The following is a 24562-nucleotide window of genomic DNA, read 5'->3' on the forward strand; positions in this document are numbered from 1 at the left end:
TTTTTCTCCTTATGTCCTTCCTCATGTACTGGTCAATCTACAGGGTCATGACATATTACAGGCTATGGGAGCAGTTTTGGCTACTCCTAACTCCCTGGTGGCTCATCATATGTTGAAAGGTTTCCTTCCCAATCAAGTGCTTGATAAAAATAATCTAATTATTCCTAAAAGGTCCTAAAAGGGACCATTTTGGCAAAGGCCATTTTCAGGAGGGTCTTGATCATCTTTCAACCCCATGATGGCATGCAAGATAACTTGGATGCCTGATGACCCTGTTTGCATTGATCAGTGGCCCCTAACTCAGGAGAATATTATAGCAACTCATACGCTGCTTAATGAGCAGTTGATGGCGGGGCACCTAGAACATTCCAATAGGCCTTGGAATACCCCAATTTTTGTAATAAAAAAAAGATCCGGAAAATGGAGATTGCTATAGGACTTGTGGGCAGTCAATTGCACCATGGAACCTATGGGAGCACTACAGCACAGACTGACCAGTCTTGTGGCTATTCCTTTACATTTTTCCCTTATGATGATTGATTTAAAAGACTGTTTCTTTTCTACCACTCTCCACCTTTAAGATGAATGTCTTGCTTTTAGTTTACCCTGTATCAGTAATCAGGCCCCTATGCACCATTTTCATTGGTGGTCTACCACAGGGTATGGCAAATAGCCCAGCCCTGTGCTAAGCATTTGTGGCTACAGCCATTTGGTCAGTGTGACAGGCCTATGTATCACATACATTATCTATCTATTACATAGATGACATTCTCTTGGCACAAGAATCCCCATCCATTTTACATCATGTATTTATCCAATTAGATGATGCCCTCCACAATGCAGATCTAGTGATAGCCCCTGAAAAGGTGCAAACTATGGCGCCCTTTTCATATTTGGGACACCTGATTCAACAGAGGCAAATGTGCCCCAAACTGATCAGATCCAGGTTAGACATCTTGCCACCCTAAATTATTTTCAGACTCTACTTGGTAACATATAATTGGCTCCACCCAGCATTTAATTTAACTACTAATGAGTTAAGTCCTTGATTTGACAAGGGAGACTTAGCCCCTACTTCTAAAATAACACTTCCAGCAGAGGCTAAGACTGCCTTGGATAAAGTTAATCAAGCTCTTTCTAATGCTCAGCTCTCTAGAGTTGACCCATCTTTGCCAAGGCTTCTAATTATTTTCTCAACTCAGTATATGCCCACTGGATTCTTTGGCAGTCTCAGGGTCCCTTACAGTGGCTGCACATGCCACATACTCCACATAAAACTATTACTCCCTCAGATGATATGCAACAAATTTCTTCATTTTACACCACTTTTCATCAAAATGCTTCTGCCTTAAGCAAGCAGTTTCATTTGATTCAAGCACAAATCCAAGAAATTGTTAAATGATTCTATGTTACACACATTCCTGAATTTGGTTCTTTGTGTTGGGTTCATGCTTTGGTGGACACTTCCTTAGGGTTGACATTTGCTAATGCCCACACTGGTGAAGCAGTTAAACATGTCATTGCTCACTATTTGGATGCCTCTAGTGCTGTTGGCTGCCCACGGACACTTGAGATTGACAATGGCCCGGCATGTACAAGCTACCTTCTAAAAGTTTTGGACAACTTTTAATATTTCCATTACACAGGGATTCCTTATAACCCTCAAGCTCAAGGAATTGTTGAATGTGCATACCATTCAATTAAAATTCAACTGCAAAGACAAACAGGGGGATCATTCCCTACAAAATTCATACCTCATAATAGACTTCACTTGGCAGTATACATTCTTAACTTTTTAAATTCTACAAAAAATGGATGTACAGCAGCAGAAAGACAATCCCATCAAATAAGATCAAAAAGGTTAGGAAGGGTCCTTTGGAGAGATCTCCATACTGGACAATGGAAGAGACCCAGTTCACTACTAACCTGGGAGAGATTGTATGCTTGTGTTTTTCCAGAGAATGCTGAATGACCTATTTGGGTACTAGAGCACACTGTCAACATATACCAGACCAGACAGATAGCTCAGTGGACTTAAGCACCTGCTTAAGCAGATGCAGGAAACAGGGTTTGATCCCCAGCATGCAGTGCTGGCCCCACTCCTGGGGCACACTGAGACAGTGACTGAGACTGGGTGTAGTGGTGCATGCCTGTAATCCCAGAGTTTGGGAGGCTGAAAACATGAGAATCACTACTAGTCCAATCTGTGTAGTAAGATGCTGTAGACCCTGTATTAAATACATTAAGAAAAAAAAAGCTATACGATGAGGCCAGATCTGGAGAAGAAGTTAAGAGTGATGGGGCCAGGTCTAATCTGGGCCTACTGAAGGAACTGACAAAATGGAAATATAAGTTCTAAATAGATGATACAATGTATAAAGATAACTGAGCTGAAATTTACTAGTATTAAAACAAAAACCACAAAATACACATATTAGTTAGAGATAAAAGACTTCCTTCCAAAATTTTCTGACAAGAGAGATCTCTGTTTGGGGCCAGGGAGATGACTTAGTAGAATAAGCACTTCCTTGGCAAGCGCAAGGGCCCGAGTTCAATCCCTTGGTTAAAAAAAAAAAAAAAAGCTTTGTTTATTGACAAATAACAAAATCTGACTAGTCTATTTGTAATTATAAAAAAATTGCAATAGAGTTGCTATAAGTTAATCTGGCCAGGAATATATAGTTGAGTGCTCTCATAATTTTGTAAAGATGCTTGCTTGTCTATGTGTACGTGCATTTGTCTGTGTGTGTGTTATTCTATGAACAGGTGCCCCCCTTTTTTTCTTTTTGGTCATTTGTTCATACTACAATTTGGGGTATAGACTTAAAAGCATAATTTTTCCTAAGTTATCAGATGGTCTAAATCATCAAAATTGGTTTATACACAGTTTATTGAAAATTTTAAATTAATTAAGCAAAAATTTCTTAGATTGGGGAGAAATTATTCAGAGAGGAGTCATATTGATCAATAAGAGGTGTGGCCAATGTTTTGTTAATTAATGAGGAGCTCCCAATAATCTCAATAGTCTCTTAGGAGACACCTTCAATAAATTGGTCACTGGTTTAGAGATAAAAGTCTTGGGAAGCTTAGTTCTCTTTCCTATCTTGCAAGACGGTGGGTGAAAAAACTGAGAAGCTAGACACTAAAGAGAAGAAACCTGAAGCCAAGAAGGCTGCTGCCAGTGGTACTGGTAAAAAGAGTAAGGTGAAGGCAAAAAAGTCCAAGAAGGGGCAGCCCCACTATAGTCAAAATCTTGTCCTGGTTAGAGGAATTGGTATATATTCCTGATCTGCTATATATTCCAGAAAGGCTTTGTACGAGAGAAAGTACACATCTGCTAAGTCAAAGTTTGAGAAGAAAAAAGAGAAAGTTCTTGCTATGATCACAAAACCAGTTGGTGGGGAAAAGAATGGAGGTACCCAGGTGATTAAGCTTTGAAAAATGCCTAGATACTACCCTCCTGAAGATGTGCCCCAAAAGCTCTTGAGCTATGGCAAATCATAGCTTCAGTCAGCATGTGAGGACACTTCAAGCTAGCATCACTCCTGGCACCATCTTGATCATCCTCACCAGGTATCACAGAGGCAAGAGAAGCAGTTGTCCAGAGGCCTTAATTGTGTCTTCCTGAAGCAGTTTGCCAGAGGCTTGCTACTAGTGACCGGGCCTCTTAGCCTTAATTGTGTTCCTCTACAAAGGACACACCAAAAGTTTCTCATTGCCACCCTATGAAAATTGATATCAGCAAAGTGAAAATCCCCAAATACCTCACTGAAGAAGCAGCTGTGGAAACCCAGACAACAGGAGGATGAGATCTTCGACACTGAGAAAGAGAGATACCAGATTTCAGAGCAGTGCAAGTGGATCAGAAGGCAGTAGACTCACAGATTTTAGCAAAAAGAAGAGCTGTTTCTCAGCTCTGGGGCTACCTGTGATCTGATTTTTGCTCTGACAAATAGAATTTATGCTCATAAATTTTATGTTTCTTACTAAGAACCTAATTCAATAACTGATACTTAAATAAAAAAGATAAAAGTCTTTCAAAAAATTATAATTGAAGGGGGCCTGCCCTTTAGCTCAGTTCTTTAAGTGGCTGCTTCGACAAAGCAGTCAGGCTCAGGTTGCTGTGGTTCGATCCGCACAACTCCAGCCAGCCAAACCTGCCCTGAAGGCATTCGGAGCCAACAAAAAATCATAATTGGATTTTCGCCTAAAAATGGTTTTGGTATTCAATCAAATTAAGAAGCAAAGGTCTGCCTATATGTATGGTAAGTCATTATTATTAATCTCATGGTGTTTTATGGTGCATACATGATTCCAAGTGTATATGTGTTCTAAAATGTTAAACAAGGATTGCTTATTGTGATAAGACTTTCAAATTCCTAGCACAAAAAAAAGGAGGTGGGGGGAGAAGAAAAACCTTGTGATGTATGTTCCATTTAAGGATAATTAATTAGGTGAAAAATTCTTATGTAGTAGATTGAGAAGATTTGTTAAAAGGGATGATATGTCAAAATGAAAATGTAAGTGTGTTACAAAATGTCATAGAATTGTTTTGTTACAATGTTGTATATAGTTTTATTTCTAAACTTCTGTGTAAAAATGTGTAATTGTTGTTTTTTAACATTCTATGGAGATTTAAATAGTAGAATATTCATGGTGGCTGGAAAATAATAGCTCCATTTTATGTCTAAGGTGTTTGATATTCAGATAGATAGTAATGTTAAGCTTAACGGCCTCTGTTACAGGGTAGTAATGTCAGTGAGCTTCTCTTCTGGATGTTTAGCAACTTAAGTTTACAGATAAAAAATTAGAGATATAGATTTGTTAAAAGGATAACCAATATTTTTGCCCTAGCCTTCAAGTTCAGTGAGGACTCAGACATTAGAGAACCTGTGACATTCTTTAACTCAGTTGTATCCCAAATTTTCTGATCAAGGAGATTATAGGGCCACAGAGGAAAGTGATCAACAATGCATAGTGTGCCTTAGAAGAGTCACCTAGAGAGAAAAGAATATGTCAGGCTTTCACAGAAAGCAAATTGGTCAAGCAGTGATCATGACTCCTCCAGATGGCTGACACTGACAGAAGATCTATGAGGTTCTGTACATGGTTCCAAGGTAAATCCAGAGGAGATTTGACTAAACTTGTCAGATAGAAAAAGTTAACACTTGTAGTTATACAGGTCTTGCTTTAACTTTGTCTTAGCCATCAAGCAGAAAAGTGCAACCATGAGATATTTAAAGTAATGCCATATTAATATGCTAAGCTGTGAAAGGCTTAAGTTAACAACTTCTGACAATTACCAGCTGTGCTGATAACTTACTACTATTATGTACTATTGGACTATATAGGGATATATTGCTGAATTCAAGTACTTACAATCTTTGGACTGGCCTCAGGTAGGACAAGGTCCTTTAAAGATTTCTCCAAATACAGCTTCTCTGACAACAATGGAATACCTCTCTGACAAAGCAAAACAAAAAAGGGGGATATATTGGGAGCTGCAGAAGCTAGGAAATTGATCAAATGTGTGTAGGCACTACTAGACCTCAGTGCCTAAAGCAAACAAGCTACCCTCAGTCCTGAGATAAACATCCTGTCTGATTAAGGTCAGCTATTAGTCGCTAGGCAACCTTGTGTCATAAGTTACTAACTTTGTAAAGGTATAAATAAAAGTTGGTTTTGTTGTGGGGTTCTGTTAGTCTTACCTATCAGGTAGGCTAGTGACCACCTAGCCCAGCTTTGTCTTCTTGTCTATCTTTTCTCATTCCTGTCACTGTTTCTTCATGGGAAGAACTGATCCAAATGAGACCAATGGATCCCAAAACTTGTCTATTGTGTATCCCACCTCCCTGAAAATTCTCTGCTTACATGAAACCTAAACTTGCCCTTGTCCTTAGGATAAAATTTTAACTACTTGTTGTGACTCCCAAGGCTTCAAGATCTGGTGGTGAGCCAAACTTCCTCACCATATCTCCTAGTTGTTTCTCCCATAGTTTACCAAGTTCAAGACACCCTCGTTTTTTCTCTACTGTTTCCAAGTACTGAGAAGCGTCTTGCCACCTGAAATGCACATCTCCTGGATTGTTGCTCTGTGCTGCCTCTCATTCTTTCAGTCTCACTTTAAAGATGACCTCTGCCCCCTGTGAGACCAGCTTCAGGGAGACATGGAGGTGCAGCAGTGGTCAAGGGTGCCAGGATGAGTGGGAGACAGAGGGTGGAGGGAACTTAGGGACCCTTCATTTTCTCAATCACCTTTTCCTAAGTTGGTGTCTCTTCTAAGAGCTGTAATGTGAAATACAAACACTCATGATCATAAGGTGAGGGAAGCCAGTGATGACTTATGTTCTCACTCCACTCCTCAACTGTAAAGTGAGGCCAGTAGTAATGACTTTCTACGCAAGTCAAGGGGCTGTTGTGTAGATAACATCTGTAAGATTGTTTTGCAAACTGTGAACAAGGACAGAAGTTAGTAACTTCAGGCTATTTTGGTCTTCACACTAGGGTGGTGCCTTCCCTTGTGAATTATGCCAAGGACCAAGGAATGAGGTCAACAAACTTAGACTGCTCTACATTGTTGTTCATGTGACAATATTCAGATACTAAATTATATTTATTACATTTACTTTATTCTTTTCAATGAACAAAGCAAAGAATACTTTATTATTTTTATTTTTGGTGGCAAGGGGAATTGAACCCAGGGCTGCAAGGTGCACACAGTATCAATGAGCTTCACTCACCCCCTAGTACTAAGAAATACACTTTTTTTAAATGAAATTTTTAAAATTTATTTTTTATGTATTTAGTACAGGGTCTACAGGATCTCATTACACAGATGGACTAATAGTTATTCTCCTCTTTTCAGCCTCCCAAGCACTGGGATTACAGGTACATGCCACCACACCCAGTCTCAGTGCACCCCAGGGGCAGGACTGTCACAGCACAGCAGGGATTGAATCCCGGTCCATGAATCTGCCTAAGCAGGTGCTTTAGTTAAAAAAAAAAAAAAAAGAAGAAGCAACAAAACCTTAAGAAATTATACAGGGCCAGCCAAATAGCTCAGCAGATTAAAGAGACTACAAGCAGTTGCAGGGGTTGGGGGTTTGATTCCCAGGCCTGCTGTGATGGCCCCCAACCCTGGGGGATGCTGGGATGGCAATTGCAATTGGGCATGGTGGCACACACCTGTAATCCCAGCAGTTGGGAGGCTGTAAACAGGAGAATCAATAAGAGTCCAATCCAGTAGTGAGACCCTGAACACCTTACAGACCCTTCCCTAAAATAAAAAAAAAAAGGAAAGAAAGAAAAGATACAGAATTTTACTAAACTAAATGACAGGAATTCAACAATGGTTAAGAAATACACTTAAAAAAAGGAAATATACTTTTTGTTTTTAAAAAAATTGTGTATTTGGTACAGAGCCTCACTATGCAGTTCAGACTCAGTGATCCTTCTATTTTCAGTCTCTCCAGCACTGGGATGACAGGCATGAGCCACCACACCAGGACTCAGTCACTGGCTCAGTGTGCCCCTGGGGTGGGGCCCGTGGGGCATGCGGGATGTGGAAAGAACCCTGGTTCCTGTGCTTGCCAAAGCAGGTGCTTTAATCAGCTGATTTATCTCACCAGCCCAAGAAATATACTTTCAATGGGAAAATTTTTCTAGTAATTCAGGCTAAATTTTGACTTTCCTTTATCCTTCATTTTTTTCCATCCTTCTTTCTTCCTTTTCTCCTTCCTTTATAACCCCCCCCCCCTTCCTGGGGGGTGAATGAAGGCAGGAGACAGGAAAAGGAGTGTTGTGGGACTGTCTTGCAACAATGTTGTATATTGTTAGATTTCTGGGCTTTTGTGTAAACATATATAATTCTTTATTCCTATTTTTAAAATATATTTTAAATTTTAATTTTTTTGTCATATTCTGTAGGAACTTAAAATTTAACATATCAATACTTGATGAAAAATACCTGTTCCATGTTATGCCTAAGATGTTTGATATTCAGATAGATAGTGAGGTTAAGCTCAACAGCCTAGGTTGTGTGGTAATAACAATAAGCTTCTCTTCTGGAGGGTTAGCAACCTAAGTTTGCAGACCAAAATTAGAGAAAAAGGAGGTCTGCAAGGAAAGCCAACGTTTTGGCCCTAGCCTTCTAAGGTCAATTAAGACTGAGGACATATGAGAACTTGTACTGTAACGTCATGTAACTCAGTAGTGTCCCAAATTTTCTGATCAAGGAGATTATGGGGCCAAAGAGGAAAGTGATTGATGATGTAGAGTGTGCCTAAGGAGAGCCACATGGAGAGAAAACATTCTCTCAGGCTGTCACAGAGAGCAAACTGGCTAAGCAATGTCCATGACTCATCTACATGGCTGACACTGACAGAGGATCTACAATCTGAGGTTCATGGTCTCAGTAGATAAATCCTGAGGGGATTTGACTGACCTTATCAGATCCAAAAGCTACAATTCTTGTTACCTAGGTCTTGCTTTATTTTAGTCTTAGCCATCCAGCAGAAAAGTATAAAAACAAAGTATAAGAAGTAAAGCCACCTTGTTATGTTGAGCTGTAGGGGACTCAGGTCAACAACTTCTGACATTTCCAGTCAAACAGAAGACCCAGTACTATTATGGACTACTGGACTATTTTGGAATATTTTGCTGCATTCACACACCTATAATATTTAAATGATGGAACTAAACAAAAAAAGGGAATACAGATGAATGACCATTTTGTATCTGTGTGTTCAAAATATTTAGGATAGATGTATAGCTACAATCTCTTAATTCAATGAATAGAGGGATTTGTTCTAATAGTGTGTGTAAATAGGATATCATGTCTGCATCTTGTACACCAAACAACCACTAGGAAGACAATATGCAATGTATTAATTATTGAAACTGTCCTACCAATTTGATATGAAACTGTCTCATTGCTATTTTTTCTCAATAAAATTATGGAAAAAAGAAAAAAAAACAACAACAACAGCAAAAAACAACCCCCCCCCCTTCCTGCCTCCCTCCTCTATCTCCCTGGATCTCTACCCCTTCCTTTGCTCCTTCCTTCCTTCCTTCCTTTCTTCTCATTTTTGTCAAAATAGAGAAAGAATCTGGTCAAAGTGGAAGTCAATGTAAATAAATGAATTTTAGGCACATTAAAATATATGACAGTATTTTCAGGGGTTGGCTCTAATAATATTGAAGGATTCTCATGAGGTCAATTGGCCAATCAGAGTCATAAAACCACATTAGCTATTTTTAATTTGTCTTACTTTATTCAGTTTTGTCTTAGTTACTCCTCTTGTTGCTAGGACAAATATCTGACACCCAAAATGAAGGAAGGTAAGCTCACAGTTTATGTAGCTCAGAGTTAGTGAAAGTTTCAGTCTATACTCAGCTGGCTGCAAGGCATATGGCAGAGAGCAAACTTTAATGGTAGCAGCAAAAAGGAGAGAGAAGGAAGTGGTAACAGCACAGGCAGTTAGCTAGCCTCTTTCCCCTCCTTATATTAGATAGCAAATTACCTGCCCCAGGGCAAGTGCAACACCCACAACCACAAGAATCAGTCACAAACTCCAAAAGCTACATGAGACTGCAGGAGACAACTAGACACAATCTATAGCAGTTTTTATATCTTATAACCCAGGTAAAATGTAAAATAAACCATAGCTGAAAATTTAAATTACCCTAATTAGAACAATAAAAGATTTATCCCCTTGCTTTTTTGCAACAGGTTTGCTGTGAGAGCACAGGGATAGTGAAATCCACCATTAAAGCAAAGCCAACATGGGAAAGGAAAAGACTCACATTAATATCATCCTCATCGGACACATGGACTCTGGCAAGTCTACCACCACCACTATCTGATCTACAAATGTGGTGGCATCGACAAAAGAACCACTGAAAAATTTGAGAAGGAGGCTGCTGAGATGGGAAAGAGTTGCTTCAAATATGCCTGGGCCTTGGACAAGCTGAAAGCTGAGAGTGAGCATGATATCATCACTGATGTCTCCCTGTGGAAACTGGAGACCAGCATTATTTGACTACCATTGGTACCCCTGGGAGCAGAGACTTCATAAGAAACATGATTATAGGCACATCTCAGGCAGACTGTGCTGTCCTGATTTTTGCTGCTGGTGTTGGTGAACTCAAAGCTGGTATCTCCAAGAATGGGCAGACCCATGAGCATGCCATTCTGGCTTACACACTGGGTGTGAAACAACTAATTGTTGGTGCTACCAAAATGGATTCCATGGAGCCAGCCTATAGCCAGAAGAGACATAAGGAAATTGCTAAGAAGGTCAGCACCTACATTAAGAAAATTTGCCACCCAAATTTTCTGATCAAGGAGATTATGGGGCCAAAGAGGAAAGTGACCACTGATGTAGAGTGTGCCTAAGGAGAGTCACTTGGAGAGAAAACATTCAGGCTTTCACAGAGAGCACACTGGCCAAGCAATGGCCATGACTCATGCACATGGCTGACACTGACAAAGGTTCTACAATCTGAGGTACAGGATCTCAGGATAAATCCTGAGGGGATTTCACTGACCTTATCAGACCCAAAAGCTACAACTCTTGTTGCATAGGTCCTGCTTTACCTTGGTCTTAACCATCCAGCAGAAAAGTATAAAAATGAAATATAAGAAGTAAAGCCATGCTGTTATGTTGAGCTCTAGGGGACTCAGGTCAACAATTTCTGACATTGCCAGTCAAGCGGAAGACCCAATACTATTATGGGCTACTGGACTCTTTTAGAATATTTTACTGAGTTTACACGCGGAATACACATGAATGTCCATTTTGTATCTGTGTATTCAAAGTGGTTAGGATAGATATATAGTTACATTCTCTTAATGAATAGAGCGATTTGTTCTAATGGTGTTTGTAAATAGGATATCATGTCTGCATCTTGTACAGCAATTAACCACTAGGAAGAATGTATGCAATGTGTGAATTATTGAAACTGTCCTACCAATTTGATTTGAAACTGTTTTATTGCTCTTTGTTTATCAATAAAATTATGGGAAAAAATAAAAATAAATAAATTCTAGAGAAAAAAAAGAGAAAAGAAAATTGGCTACAACTCTGACACCATAGGTTTTGTGACAATTTCTGGTTGGAATGGTGACAACATGCTGGAACTAAGTGCTAATATGCCTTGGTTGAAAGGATGGAAGTCAGTCATAAGGATGGCAATGCCAGTGGAACCACACTGTTTGAAGCTTTGGGTTGTATCCCTCCACCCACTCTCCCTACTGACAAGCCTTTGTGGCTGCCCCTCCAGGATGTCTACAAAATTGGTGGTATTGGCACCGTCCCTTTGGGCTGAGTGGAGATTGGTGTTCTCAAACCTGGTATTACAGTCACCTTTGTTTCAGTCAACATCACAACTGAAGTCAAGTCTGCTGAAATATACCATGAAGCTTTGAGTGAAGCTCTTCCTGGGGACAATGTGGGATTCAACATCAAGAACTTGTCACATTGGACATCATCTGTCAAAGATATCCAGTGTGACAATGTTGCTGGTGTCAGCAAAAATGACCCACCAATGAAAGCAGATGGCTTCACTGCTCAGATGATTATCCTGAACCATCCTGTCCAGATCAGTGCTGGCTATGACCCTGTGCTGGATTGTCGCATAGCTTACATTGCTTGCAAGTTTGCTGAGCTGAAAGAAAAGATTGATTGCTGGTCTGGTAAGAAGCTGGAAGATGGGCCCACGTTTTTGAAATCTGGTAATACTGCCATTGTTGACATGTTTCCAGGCAAGCCAATGCATGTTGAGAGCTTCTCTGACTACCCACCTCTGTGTCATTTTGCTGTTCATGATATGAGACAGACAGCTGCTGTGGGTGTCATCAAAGCTGTGGACAAGAAGGCTGCTGGAACTGGCAAGGTCACAAAGTCTGACAAGAAAGTTCAGAAGGCTAAATGAACATTATCCCTAACATCTGCCACCTCAGTCTTAATCAGGGGCAGAAGACCGGTCTCAGAACTGTTTCTCCCAATTGGCCCTTTATGTTTAATAGTGAAAGACTGGTTAATGATAACAATGCATCATAAAACGTTCAGAGGGAAAGGAGAATGTTTTGTGGGTCATTTTTAATTTTTTGGTGTGGCAGTTTTTAAGTTAACAGTTTTTAAAATCAGTATTTTTTTAATGGAAACAACTTGACCAAAAATCTGTCACAGAATTTTGAGACCCATTAAACAAAGTTTAATGGGGGGAAAAAAAGATTTATCCCCTTTTTAAACTGCAATTACTTCTCTAGAAGAGACAAAAGCCAAACTATTTTTCTTTCCTGGAGCTATGCAATTTACAGTCAGTTGATAAAATGGTATTTGGTACAATTAACATTTCTGTTAATGTGTTCCTTGTTATTTTAGCTTCCTTCCTTAGTTCAACTGATTCTAAGTTATGTTCATCATTGTTTTAAAAGGAATCTTTCTAAAATTTTACAAACTATCTTTCATGGTGATATACTTCCCTATCACTTGGACTCTGTGATGTGGATCCCAGAAACCCTCTGTGGGCAGGGTCACAGAAGCTGTAACCTTGTCCATCTCCATGGTCTCTGGATTCTCCCACCACTTAAAGCTTTCAGCATCTTGTCTTCATCATTCTGGGCTCCATGACCCATTTGGCTGTATCTCCTGTCATGCTGGGGCTTAGAGACTGTGAACAACATTTTTCTACCTACCTGCTTTGCCTTGCCAGGAAGCTATGCTTCCTCTTTAGCTGTGGGCTGTTGGGGACACTCCCTCCAAGGGCTCTTAGATCAGAACCTTTTTGGCACGTGTCTGCCTGACTCAGAATCTGATTCCTCAAGACCTGGCTGAAAGGCTGAACAGGCCATTCCCACTTGCTCTCCATCCTCTTCTCTCAGACTCCTCCCATCCAAGCTTTGTCTAATTGAAAGTGGAAAGTGCAGATGAAAACTGAGTATTGCTCAATTGTACATTATTTAAAACTTTTTTTAATATTTCATGTTAGAGACTATCAGTTGGCTTCAGTATCCATTTGCTTCTTTCTCAACCCAGAATCTGGCACAATGAGTCCAGTTGGAGAGTCTCCCTTCTAGCTGGTCTCATGCTGCTTACAGCCACGGCAACACATTTAGGCTCATAGAAGCTAAGCAAGAGTCTTATATGGAGCTTTAGGCAGTGCTTTTAGAACATGCCATTTTTCTTACATCTTCCTTTCTGCTACTTGAAATGTGGACCCTATTATTATCCTCTTGGGCCATGAAATGTCCTGGAATTTAGAAGCTATGCAATAAGAATGCCAGGGCTTCAAAATGAGATGCTTGGGTGTTTGTGAACTCCATAGAATAACCCCACTGGTCCTGGGTTTCCTTCTTTTAGATTATTTGCTTGTGAGGGAAGAAGGCCTTGTGAGATCAAGTACTTGGTTGTAAGATCTGTGTCACATGCAATATCCTCTCTATCCAAAATGCCCAGAGACTTTTCCCTTTTGAAGCTTTTGAAACAAATATTTGACCTCTTTGCTTCTTGGTTCTTCTTTTTGTGTACACTCACTGATAACTTCTACCCAACCTCTGGAGTTTGGCTTCTGAAACTGCTTACAAGCTCAGGCCATGGCCTTTGGGTCTCCAGAGTTCTAGTGATGGCTGCACTCTCAACCTCCTGAGGTTCATGCCTAGCAATGTGAGCAGAGGGAGCTTAGGTCAGAAATGAGTCTCTGGTCAATGGAAGTTCATGAGGTGAGAAGCTCTGGCTGATTCTTGTGACAACCAATTTTAATGTCCCTTCAAAGTTTTTTCAGAAGCACCACATTATTATCAGAGTGGTCTCCTCAACATTCCAATTAGGCCATGTCACTTTCCTTTAACATTAGATACATTTGGACCCATCTGTGCTATAAGAAAATTATAGTTTAAGTATATTTCTTTCTTTCTTTCTTTTTTTTTTTTTTTTTTTTGCAGAACTGGGGATTGAACTCAGGCCCTTGCACTTGCCAGGCAAGCACTTATTCTACTGAGCCATCTCTCCAGCCCCTTTAAGTATATCTCAATGTGTCCTAAAAAAGAAACTAAAGTTCTAGCTTCTCTGATAAGTGATATCACAGCTAGTTCAGATTGTCATAACCAAATACTATAGACTAAGGTGACTTTAAAAAAAAGACATTTATTTCTCATACTTCTGGAGACTGGGAAGTCCAAGACAAAAGTTCCAGTTGATTCAGTTGATGGTAAAGGCTCTCTTTCTGCCTTGTAGGCTCCCACTTTTTCAGGGTATTCTCACATGGTGGATAGAAGTGCTCTTCTTTTATTTGTTTTATTTTGTTTTGCTGTAGCAGGGACTGAACTCAGGATCTTGAGCTTGCCAGGCAAGCACTTATTCCACTGAGCTGTCTCCCCAGCTCTTCTTCTTACAAGAGCACTAATTCCATCAAGAGGAGCTCTAGCTTCATGAATTCCCCTAAGCTTAATTACTTCCTCTTAATGCCATCACAGTGATGATTGGGCATTGTAGCTTCAACATATCAATTTTGTGAGGAAAGAAAAACATTTAGTAAACACAAATGATGTCCTCCTTACCCTGAAATTCATGTTTACCCAGAATCTCAGAGTGTAACTTTATTTGGAAGTAGAGCCCTTACAATTGTAAAGGCTTAATCCAATGACTGAAACCCATGAAGGAGAGGAAGAATTAGAGTCACACAAAATTATTTAGGAGATTGCTCTTGCTCTCCAGATTGATAAAAAAAACATTGGACAATAGTTTCAGACAGATCATTTTACCAGTTAGTGTTCAGAGAGTAAACACTTTTTCCTGGTATACAATCGAAGTAATTAGGATATAGGCTTAGATGCTATGACAACTATCTCGGTTATTTTTTACTCATTGCTGGGACAACATACCCAACACCCAAAATTAAGGAAGTAAAGGTTTACTTAGCTCACAGTTTGTGGAGCTTTCAGTCTATACTCAGTTGGCTCCCAGGCAGAGTGGGGCATGGCAGAGAGTAGCAGTTTGTGGCAGCAGAAAACAGCAAAGAGCAAAGGGAAGGGCTGTAGCTTTGGCTTCTAACCAGCCTCTCTCCCCCCATGTATTATAAACAAGCTACCAGGGGGTGAGGGGTGTAGAACTCACACAAATCCATGCCCCTCCTCTTGCACAGGATGAGGATGTTCACAACTAAGACTCCTGGCTCTCTGCTGAGTCACTTAATTAAACTTCTAAACTTCTCAAGTTGATACAATGTATCAACCAGTACAATCAACCCTTTGTCTACTTGTCAACCAGACATTTCCTTAAACCAATTTCCAGGTACATAGACATACTTATTAACATTTTACAACTTGAACAATGTATTACATTAGAACCATGACATTTTGCCTCTGGGAACCACCCCCCCACCCCTGCAGAGACTCATGCACATCCCTTTATGCAAAAGGCATTTTAGTCTATCTCAAAGAGTTGCTAAAATCATAATAATTTTAGCATTGCTGAAAAGTCCAAGTCCAAATTCTCCTTCAAGTTTTATGGCAAGCTCTTAGCTATGAGCCCCTGTACAAGTGAAAGGTTAAACACTTGCAACATTCAATGGCACAAGAAAAACATTACCATTCCAAAAGGTACAAGCAGCAAGCCACAAAGCATTGGGATCAAAGCAAGTCCAAAATCCAGGAGGGCAAACATTAAGTCTTATAGTTGCATGTGAAATATCTGAAGCAATCTGTAATGAGTTGTGAGCTCCAAAAGCCTTCCATGTCTCTACCCTTATGGTTCTTCTGCTGGTAGCTCCCATGGATTTTCTCTCAGGCTGGCTTTGCTCTCTTTTCACAGCTTTCCTAAGACAATCCATGTTGGGAGCTGTCGAAGCTACAAAATTGGTCAAATGTGTGTAGGCACAACTAGGCCTCAGTGCCTAAAGCAAACAAGCTACCTCAGTCCTGAGATAAACATCCTGTCTCATTAAAGTCAGCTATTAGTTGCTAGGCAACCTTGTGTCATGTGTTACTAACTTTGCAAAGGTATAAATAAAAGTTTGTTTTGTTGTAGGGTTGCATTGGTCTTGTCTACCAGGCAAATCAGCGACTACCTAGCCCAGCTTTTATCTTCTTGTCTATCTTTTTCTCATTCCTGCTGCCATTTCTCCCCAGGCTTTCTTTTCTCTTGGCTGTAGGGGTTGAGTGCCTGGATTGCTGAGTACTCTGAACCTGATTCTGAGGAATAAATTCTCTATGCTGCCATCATTCTGGAATTTGGTGTGGCCAATGACTCCATTCTGGAGCAGGAGGCTCTGTGGCTTTTGTTCAAAGCAAAGTCCTTCAATATTGTGATTCTGAGGCTGCAAAGCATGAGAACCTACCACTTCCTGTGATGCCCTCAGGATGTCTTTTCTATTGTGTTCCTCCTGAGCAATGAATATCTCGGCTCTATCTTTGCAGTCCACAGCCTTCCTGGCACTTCCTTTCTTGCCAAACTCACAACATTTTAAATCATCCTGTGGTGCTGTTTGCTCTTGATTTTTCAATATAACTCTGACTAAAAGCCCACAACAATATCAATGCCATTGTTTCAACATTTGACCTCTTTGAAATTTTCTTTGTCAGATTAACTAGTCTACTGTGCTTAATTTCAATCTCTGGATGAGCAAAATTCAGACAAACTTTCTGCCAGGCCACAACACAAATCATCTGGAGTCCAACAACCAATACAGTCTGTCTTCCCAAGCAAAAAAACCTACCCAGCCTAGTCTTTACAGGCAGGATTTCTATCACCAGTCTGGTCTTCTGAGCTCTGTCCAGAATCCCATATAGAAGAGCTGAAGGTATTCCAGCTCTTTGCTAGTAGGTGACATCTCACACCTTTCCTATCTCTTCCCATTAGCCATTCCTAAAAACATATAATTCACATTGTCAACTATAGTCACAGCAATTATCCCACTTCTATGGTACCAAATTCTGTCTCAGTTACTCTTCTTTTGTTCCTGGGACAAATACCCTATAGCCAAAATGAAGTAAGGACAGATACTCATAGTTGCTGGAGGTTTCAGTCCATACTCAGCTGGCTCCAAGGAAGTGTGGAACATGGCAGAGACCAACCTTTCATGTTGGCAGCAAAGAGCAAAAGAGCAAAGGGAGTAGCAGCAGCTCAGGCAACTAGCTAGTCTCTCATCCCTCCTTACATTGTAAAGCAAATTAACTGCCTGAAGGCAGGTACAGCATCCACACTCACAATAATCAATCACAAACTCCAGAAGCTGCCCCATGACTGGGGCAGTAACATTGTTCATTTTAGTCTATGTCAACGTTAAGCCTGGTCTGGCAGTCCTGCTATATGAGGATATTATAAATCCAGGGTCCTATTTTATTGTTTGGCCATATTATATTTTCCTACATGTCCACAAGAAATCTTCAGTAGAGACCTGTATTATCATATTACCAGCCTAGGCATTTTAGAATCAGGGTGTTTCTTTTAAAATACACATTTCTTTTGAGCATGGTTCCTGGAACTAACCACGAAGAGCAGGAAGCTTCTACTTTTGCAAGTTAGTGGAGTCTATATGGTGTCTCAATCTACCATTGTGATAAAATATATTATTACTTTAATAACAGAAAATGTTTGTAATTTTGACTCAGTTTCAGAAATTTAAGTCCATAGTAACTTGACCCCATTGTTCTGGGGCCTGTGGCAAGGGAGTAAATCATAGAAGAAACACAAGACAGAGGAGGCTGTTATAATGGCTGGGAAGCATAGACAGAGGAAGGAGCTATGATCTCAGGTTCTCCTTGTGTAGTATGTACCCAGTACCCTAAAACCTACCCATTAAGGGCCCCAGCACTTAAAGGTTCTACACTGCTATCCATGTAACAGGCTGGGGCCCACTTCTTTAACACATGAGTATTTGGGAACACATTTGTTTAAACTATAACACAGGGTGATGTTGAAGCCTCACATTTGATTTATTATTCATTGGATTTGTATGCACTAAAAAATCCTGATTTATATTGCCAAAAAAAGTGATCCTTCTTGGTAAATGACCTTAATTCTTATAATTTGTAGTAAAAAGTGACATGTTTAGAAGGAGCTATTCTTGTCAAATTTTTCCTCTCATGTGGGTAAATTATGAAAGAAATATAAGATTATGGTCTCCTGATTCTGATACTGCATTTTATCTCAGTGGATCTCTAAATCATGTATTATTATAGCATTTCATTGAAATAGTTTATATTAAAAACTGAAAAGGAAGTCATTAGATTAACCAAATAAATAGCCCATGTAAAATATTGCATTGTTATTTACATTTTTACTACATGACTACTCTGAAGATTAGCTGAGATAATGCATATAAGTATTAATAATTTCCCAAGTTTTCCTAGGTAGCACCCCTTTCAACACATAGTTAAGCCTTTCCACAGAGGGAAGACCTATTTATTTACAAAACAAAATTTTTCATCCTTAGTTATCTAATATTTTCTCTCTCCTGGGAACCCCTGTTTGGTGTTGCTCAGGAGTCCTATAAATTGCTCAAGTCGGTCATCCACCAAGAAAGAGTACTGTTCAATCAGAAAATTCATACTTTTTAGAACTGGGTGAGTCACTTGCATTAATTAAATGAAACTTACTGGTAACCCAAACCAGCTCAAATTGTTTTGGCTTTTAACTATATTAATAATGAAGCTGATGGAGGAGAGTCAGGAGTTTCTGCTTTCCCCTCTTACTCCAGGAACTGAAGTGAAGATATCTGCCTGGCCATCATCCCCTAGCTCCATCTTAGTTGTCATAGGAAGGAGGTGATTCATGGTAGAAACTGCAAATGGGAAGGGAAAGTGCATTTCTATTAGGGATGAGAAGGCTGCTGGAGTTCCGGATGGCCATCTTCACATTGATGAAAATTTTAAATGAGCTATGTCTTGGGCAAGTTGTTGATTGAAGATAAAAGCCAGAAGAGTTAAATCTGGACTGGCTTATGCCTGGAATTCCTGAGATTCCTTTCCTATTTATCAATGAAAGTCATGGACATTACCTGACCTTACAAGTCTTTCTTCTGAATACACTGCTGCATTGTTTAAGACTGTTGTAAGCCAATAAGAAAATGCAACTTAACACTCCCAATAATTCAATAAATAGTTAGTAAAAACAGTATATGTAAACTGTCCAGTCCAAAACTGAACACTAGGTGAGTCACTTCCATTAGTTAAATGAAACTTACTCATAACCCATACAAACTCAAGCTGTTTTGGCTTTAACTATATTATCAACAAAGCTTATGGAAGAGAGTCAGGAGTCCTTACAAGGAAACTAATCAGAAGAGCAGTTGTTTAATAAATGTGTATTGCACAAATCACTTAATAAATAATTACTCTAGAATAATACTAAATAAAGTTGTCTAATTAGGTCCAGTAGGCTGTGTCTGAAGTTTGGAGTCTTGCCTGAACTTGGTATTTGGCTTGAATCAGGATGAGAACAGTTCATCAATATTATGTTATATTTAGCTTATAAATTTTTATATGAAAACTACTAGTATTTGAGCTTCCAAAGTTTTGTCTTTGACTTTGTTTTTGCTATTTCTCTTATCCATTGGGGTGATGATCACTGTTTGGACTAGTTAATATTTTTAGCATATTTTTGTTAACAATCCCAGAATCTTCCAACCAAAGGAATGAGAAGATGGCTGATGGCAATTCAACTATTTTATTGTTAAAAAATATTTCAGAGAGGGTAGCTTCTGAAGTAAAGGATTTGATCTGTTCACAAGTGATGGTGTGTCCTATTTAGAAAAAAAACTGTTTCTAGGATTTAAGAAGATTACATTTCTCATTCATCTGTGAAGTCCAGTTCTACTTCCCATTGATATGATAGGGACCAAGAATGAGAGACCAGAAATGATGAATAAATGCATGCTGGAGATGTGGGCATCCTGTATAGTAAATTGCTGAGGCTCAATGTAAGGTTAAGAGACATCTGGTGTCTTTCCTGACCAGCTGTGCTTCCAAATGTTGAGTTTTTTCTTCTTTAATGAGATAGGTGAATTACATTCTTCACAGTGATTTGCCCTTGGGCTTATAGTCACACCCAATACTTTTCATTTTTGAAGTAAAAATAAAACCTCTGATTTATGACACTGTAAATGTTAAATGTATGACTAAATTTCTGGTTTAATTTTCCCAGAAGTATAATGACTATATATAGATGTTCTGTAAAACTATACTGAATTTGTATAGGACAACGATTACATTTTCCTGGATTATATTGGTTCATTTTTCTTTTTCATTATTAATATTTTTTATTTTTTATTAATTTTATTGAGAAACAAATAACAATGAGACAGTTTCAAAACCAATTAGGACAGTTTCAATAATTAATACATTGCATATTATTGTCTTCATAGTGGTTATTCACAGTACAAGATGTAGACATGATATCCTGTCCAAACACTATAAGTACATGTCTTTCTTCTTATTGAATTAAGAGAAAGTAGCTGTATATCTATCCTATTTTGTACATACACATACAAAATGGTGCTTCATTTGTATCCCCATTTTTTGTTTAGTTTTGTCAGAGATGGGTATTCCATTGCCATTTAAATATTGTAGGTGTGTAAATTCAGCAAAATAATCCAATATAGTTCAGTAGTTCATAATAGTAGTGGGTTATCCATAGGATTGGCAATGTCAGAAGTTGTTAAATTGAGCCCTTTACAGCTCAGCATATTAATATGGCTTTACTTTTTATACCTAATTTTTATACTTTTCTACTGGATGGTTAAGACCAAGATAAAGCAAGACCCATATAACAAGAAATGTAACTTTTGTATCTGACAGGGTCAGTTAAATCCCCATTGTATGGATTAAGTAATACTTTGGCTCTTGTTTTGCTTATTTAGAATATTTAATATTAATCTAGAGAATTTTGACATGCAACTAATATCCCTTCCTATAATATTAGAAATTATTGGTTCAGTTGATGTTCTATTCTTTTCTTTGTATATGAATGATAGTACACATCTGCATATAGATGCTTATAGATGAGGACATGCACAGCTGTTAGTCTTTAACACAACATCTTAAATTTAGAAATAAACATTGAGATCATCTTTTTTCTAAATTGTTAAACTTGCTCAGAAATCTTACATGATATCTTTAAACATTAGTCAAACTAATGGTTGAAATATTGAGGAATTGGGCTGGGATGGCTCAGTGATAGAGCCCTTGTCTACATATATATACCTGCATTCAGTCCCTATCACCAAAGGCAAAGGAAAGCAATGCAAAGCAAAACAGTGAACAATCAGGACAAGAGAAATGTTACCTTCAAGACAGCTGTGAAATTACTGGATGACACATTTGAGAACTAAGCTTTAAATTAGTCTATCTGGGCTGTTACAACAAAATACCACAGACATGGTAATTCATAAATGACAAATTTATTGCTCACAGTTCTAGAGACTGACAACCCCCCAAACTAAATGTGATGGAATTAACATTTGGTAAGAACTTTCTCTTTGCCTCACAACTGTGTGCTTGCATGGTGGAAGGAAGGCAAAAGAAACTCCCATGGGCATTTTTACAAGGACATTAATCCCATTCACAAAGACTCTGGCTTATGATACAATTACGTCTTAGAAGGTCACCTCTTAATATTGTGAGATTGGGAATTGAATTCAAACTGTAGACCTTAAGTATATGATATTCTAAGTACTAAGAAAGCATAATTGGGGGGCTACCCATTAGCTCAGTTGTTTGAGTGCTGCTTAAGCAAAGCAGTCAGGCTCAGGATTCTGTGGTTTGATCCCCAGCTCCTCAGGCCTTACCAGACCTGCACTAAGGCAGCTTGAGCCAGCCAGAAAAAAAATACCCATCTCAACATTTAGGGGCCCAGGAGATAGCTCAGTGGAATAAGCACTTGCCTGGCAAGTGCAGGGTCCTGAGTTCAATCCGTGGTAGAAAAAAAAAAAGTATAATTGGGCTTCAAGGAAGATGGAGTTCTGAACAGCGAAGAGGCTCTCTTGTGGTTTAGTGTCCAATTTTAGTACATGTGCTGCCAAAGTCAGTACCCAAGATTTGGTATCCAGATGCTGGAATATAGCAACATGAGGGAGAGAAGAGGAAAGTGGACCTCTCTGACCCAGCAAGGATTTGAAGTGAGAACTGAAGCCCACAGAGAGCATGATGAGACTTCAGTGAAGAAGAGGGGCAAGTGATACTTTCTCTCTCAGCCCAGACGCATTGTGTGGGAGGGTAGGCTCAAACATGCAGACCCACAGTGACTACTGGTAAACCAGAGACCTCCATAGAGAAGTGCACCAATGGAGCAAAACAGTGGACACAATGTACTGCATTGTACATTGGTTAGTGAGTTATTTGGGTCCAGATGTCCCCAGGAGAAGGTGAAACCTTCTTGAGGAGGGACCACTGAATTCAGAACTCAGAGCAGTTTTTGGCTCCATCTAGTGAGTCTCAGTGCCAGGGTGATGCAGAACCAAGCTCAAGTCTGCAGGATTAAGCAGCTGAGTTCAAACCAGTAGGGAGCCAAGTTCAAGTTGGCAGTAGACACATGGAACCTTGTAGTCTGAACAAATTTGATTCCAGCCTCAAAGCTAGAAACCAGCCCAAAGTTCAGTGAAATTAAAGGTGCAGGCTTGCTGAGATTATCCATATTGCATTGGAAATCTATCAGTGGTTTGCTTGGCATAGATCTGGGCTCTGTTTGCCCAATTTGTCTAGCTGTGATAGCGACATGCCTTGAAGTAGATTTTTCCCTCTATTTCCTTCCTTTTTTTATTTTTATTTTTATTTTTTTCAAAGTTTTATTGATAAACAGATAGCAATGAAACAGTTTCAAATCAAATTGGAAGTACAGTTTCAACAAATAATACACTGCATATATTCTTCTTAGTGGTTAATTGCTGTCCTTCCTTTTTTTAACCCTTTCTTTTTTACTTTTGTTTTCTTTTCTAGATTTCTCTTATTTTTATATGAGTGAAAAATTATTTTGTTATTGTTTTGTTCTGTTCTTATTTATAGTTCTTCCTTCCCTCTTTCCTTCTTGCCTTCTTCACCAGTTTCCCAGGGTTTGTCTGATCCTCTTTGTCCTCCAGACTTCTTTCTAATCTCTTTCTCTTCTTCTATTTCTCTATTTTCTCCCCAAAACCTGTTTTACATTTTCTTGCTTGAGAGTAAAATTACCATACTGAGGGTTTATTTATGGCATACAATATTCTAATTTGTTTCAGATTTTGTTATATAACCACAAGTTTACTTTATATGGTTAAAGGTGGCTAATTAATACTTACCACAGTTTGTCACATTCTAGGCTGTGTTTGATGCTATTGTTATTGCTAATTGAACTATTTTATCCAAAGTGACATAACTGCTCTAATCAGTTGTTATTTCTGGTATGCTAAAACTGAGATTGCCTAAGCATCATAAACAATGCTGTATACCAGTACCAAAGAGCCAGGGACTAGGCCAAATAGACAACAACTTGGCATTCTCAATATATTAAAGAGGTAGGATCTTGCAACAGACTGAAAATACCAAAAGCCAGCTATACCTGAAGGACATATTGGAGAAATAGTCATTTCTAAGGGTTCTAAAGACTAGCAATCAATCTGATTTCCATAAGCAATTTAAAAGCATCAACCTAGGAATTGAACTAAAAAAAGAAAAGAAAATGAAAATAAAAAGATACTTAAACAAGATGCAACCCTAGACTTCCAGCTCCCCAAAGGCAAACCCAGGGGAAAATGAGGTGGAAAAACTTCAAATCCACAAAGAAGGTTACTATATACTGGTTAGGAGAAAATTTCAAGAGGAAGAGATAGCAGTCGTAAACATGACTGTTTGCATCAAATATCAGCACATTCAACTAAATAACACAAATTTTAAAGGACATGAAAACTCTAATAATGAATAACACAATTCTCACAGGGGACCTGAACACATCCTTATCTATAAATGATAGGTCAAATACACAAAAAATTACCAAAGAGATAGTGAAACTGAACTAAACCTTTGAAAAAATGAACTCCGTGGACATTTACAGTGCTCCATGCAACAACATCTGAATACACATTCTTCTCCGCTGCACATGGGGCATTCTCTAATATAGACCACATATTAGTCCATAGATCACGTGTAAGTAAATGCAAGAAAGCAGAAATTATCCCAAGCAGATTACATAACCAAAGTGCAATGAAACTGGAAATTAACAATAAAAATCTGTGAAAATCCCAGAAACACATGGAAATTAAAAAACACTCTCCTTAGCAACCAATGGGTTATAGATGAAATGAAACAAAAAATTAAATATATTTTCAATCCACTGAAAATTAAAACACAACTTATTAGAATTCCTGGGTCACAAAAAACTCCACCAAGAAGCTACTAGAATTAATACAGAAATTCTGTAGCATAGTAGGTTATAAAGTCAATACCCAAAAGTCAATAGCATTCCTCTACACAGACAACAAACACACTGAGAGGGAAATTATAGAAACAATATCTTTTACAATAGCACCAAGGAAAATGAAATACTTTGGAATTAATCTAACTAAAGAAGTCAAAGATCTTTTCAAGGAAAATTAC

The 24562-nt window shown here is 38.8% G+C and overlaps 1 pseudogene; it reads left to right on the top strand.

The window, feature by feature from the left end:
- The first annotated feature begins 11169 nt into the window (after positions 1-11169).
- The window catches only part of LOC101563725, a 24493-nt pseudogene continuing 11100 nt past the window's right edge, over positions 11170-24562 (top strand).

The sequence above is a fragment of the Octodon degus genome, unplaced genomic scaffold, assembly GCF_000260255.1.
Source record: "Octodon degus isolate 3935 unplaced genomic scaffold, OctDeg1.0 scaffold00145, whole genome shotgun sequence".
NCBI classification, from domain to species: Eukaryota; Metazoa; Chordata; class Mammalia; order Rodentia; family Octodontidae; genus Octodon; species Octodon degus.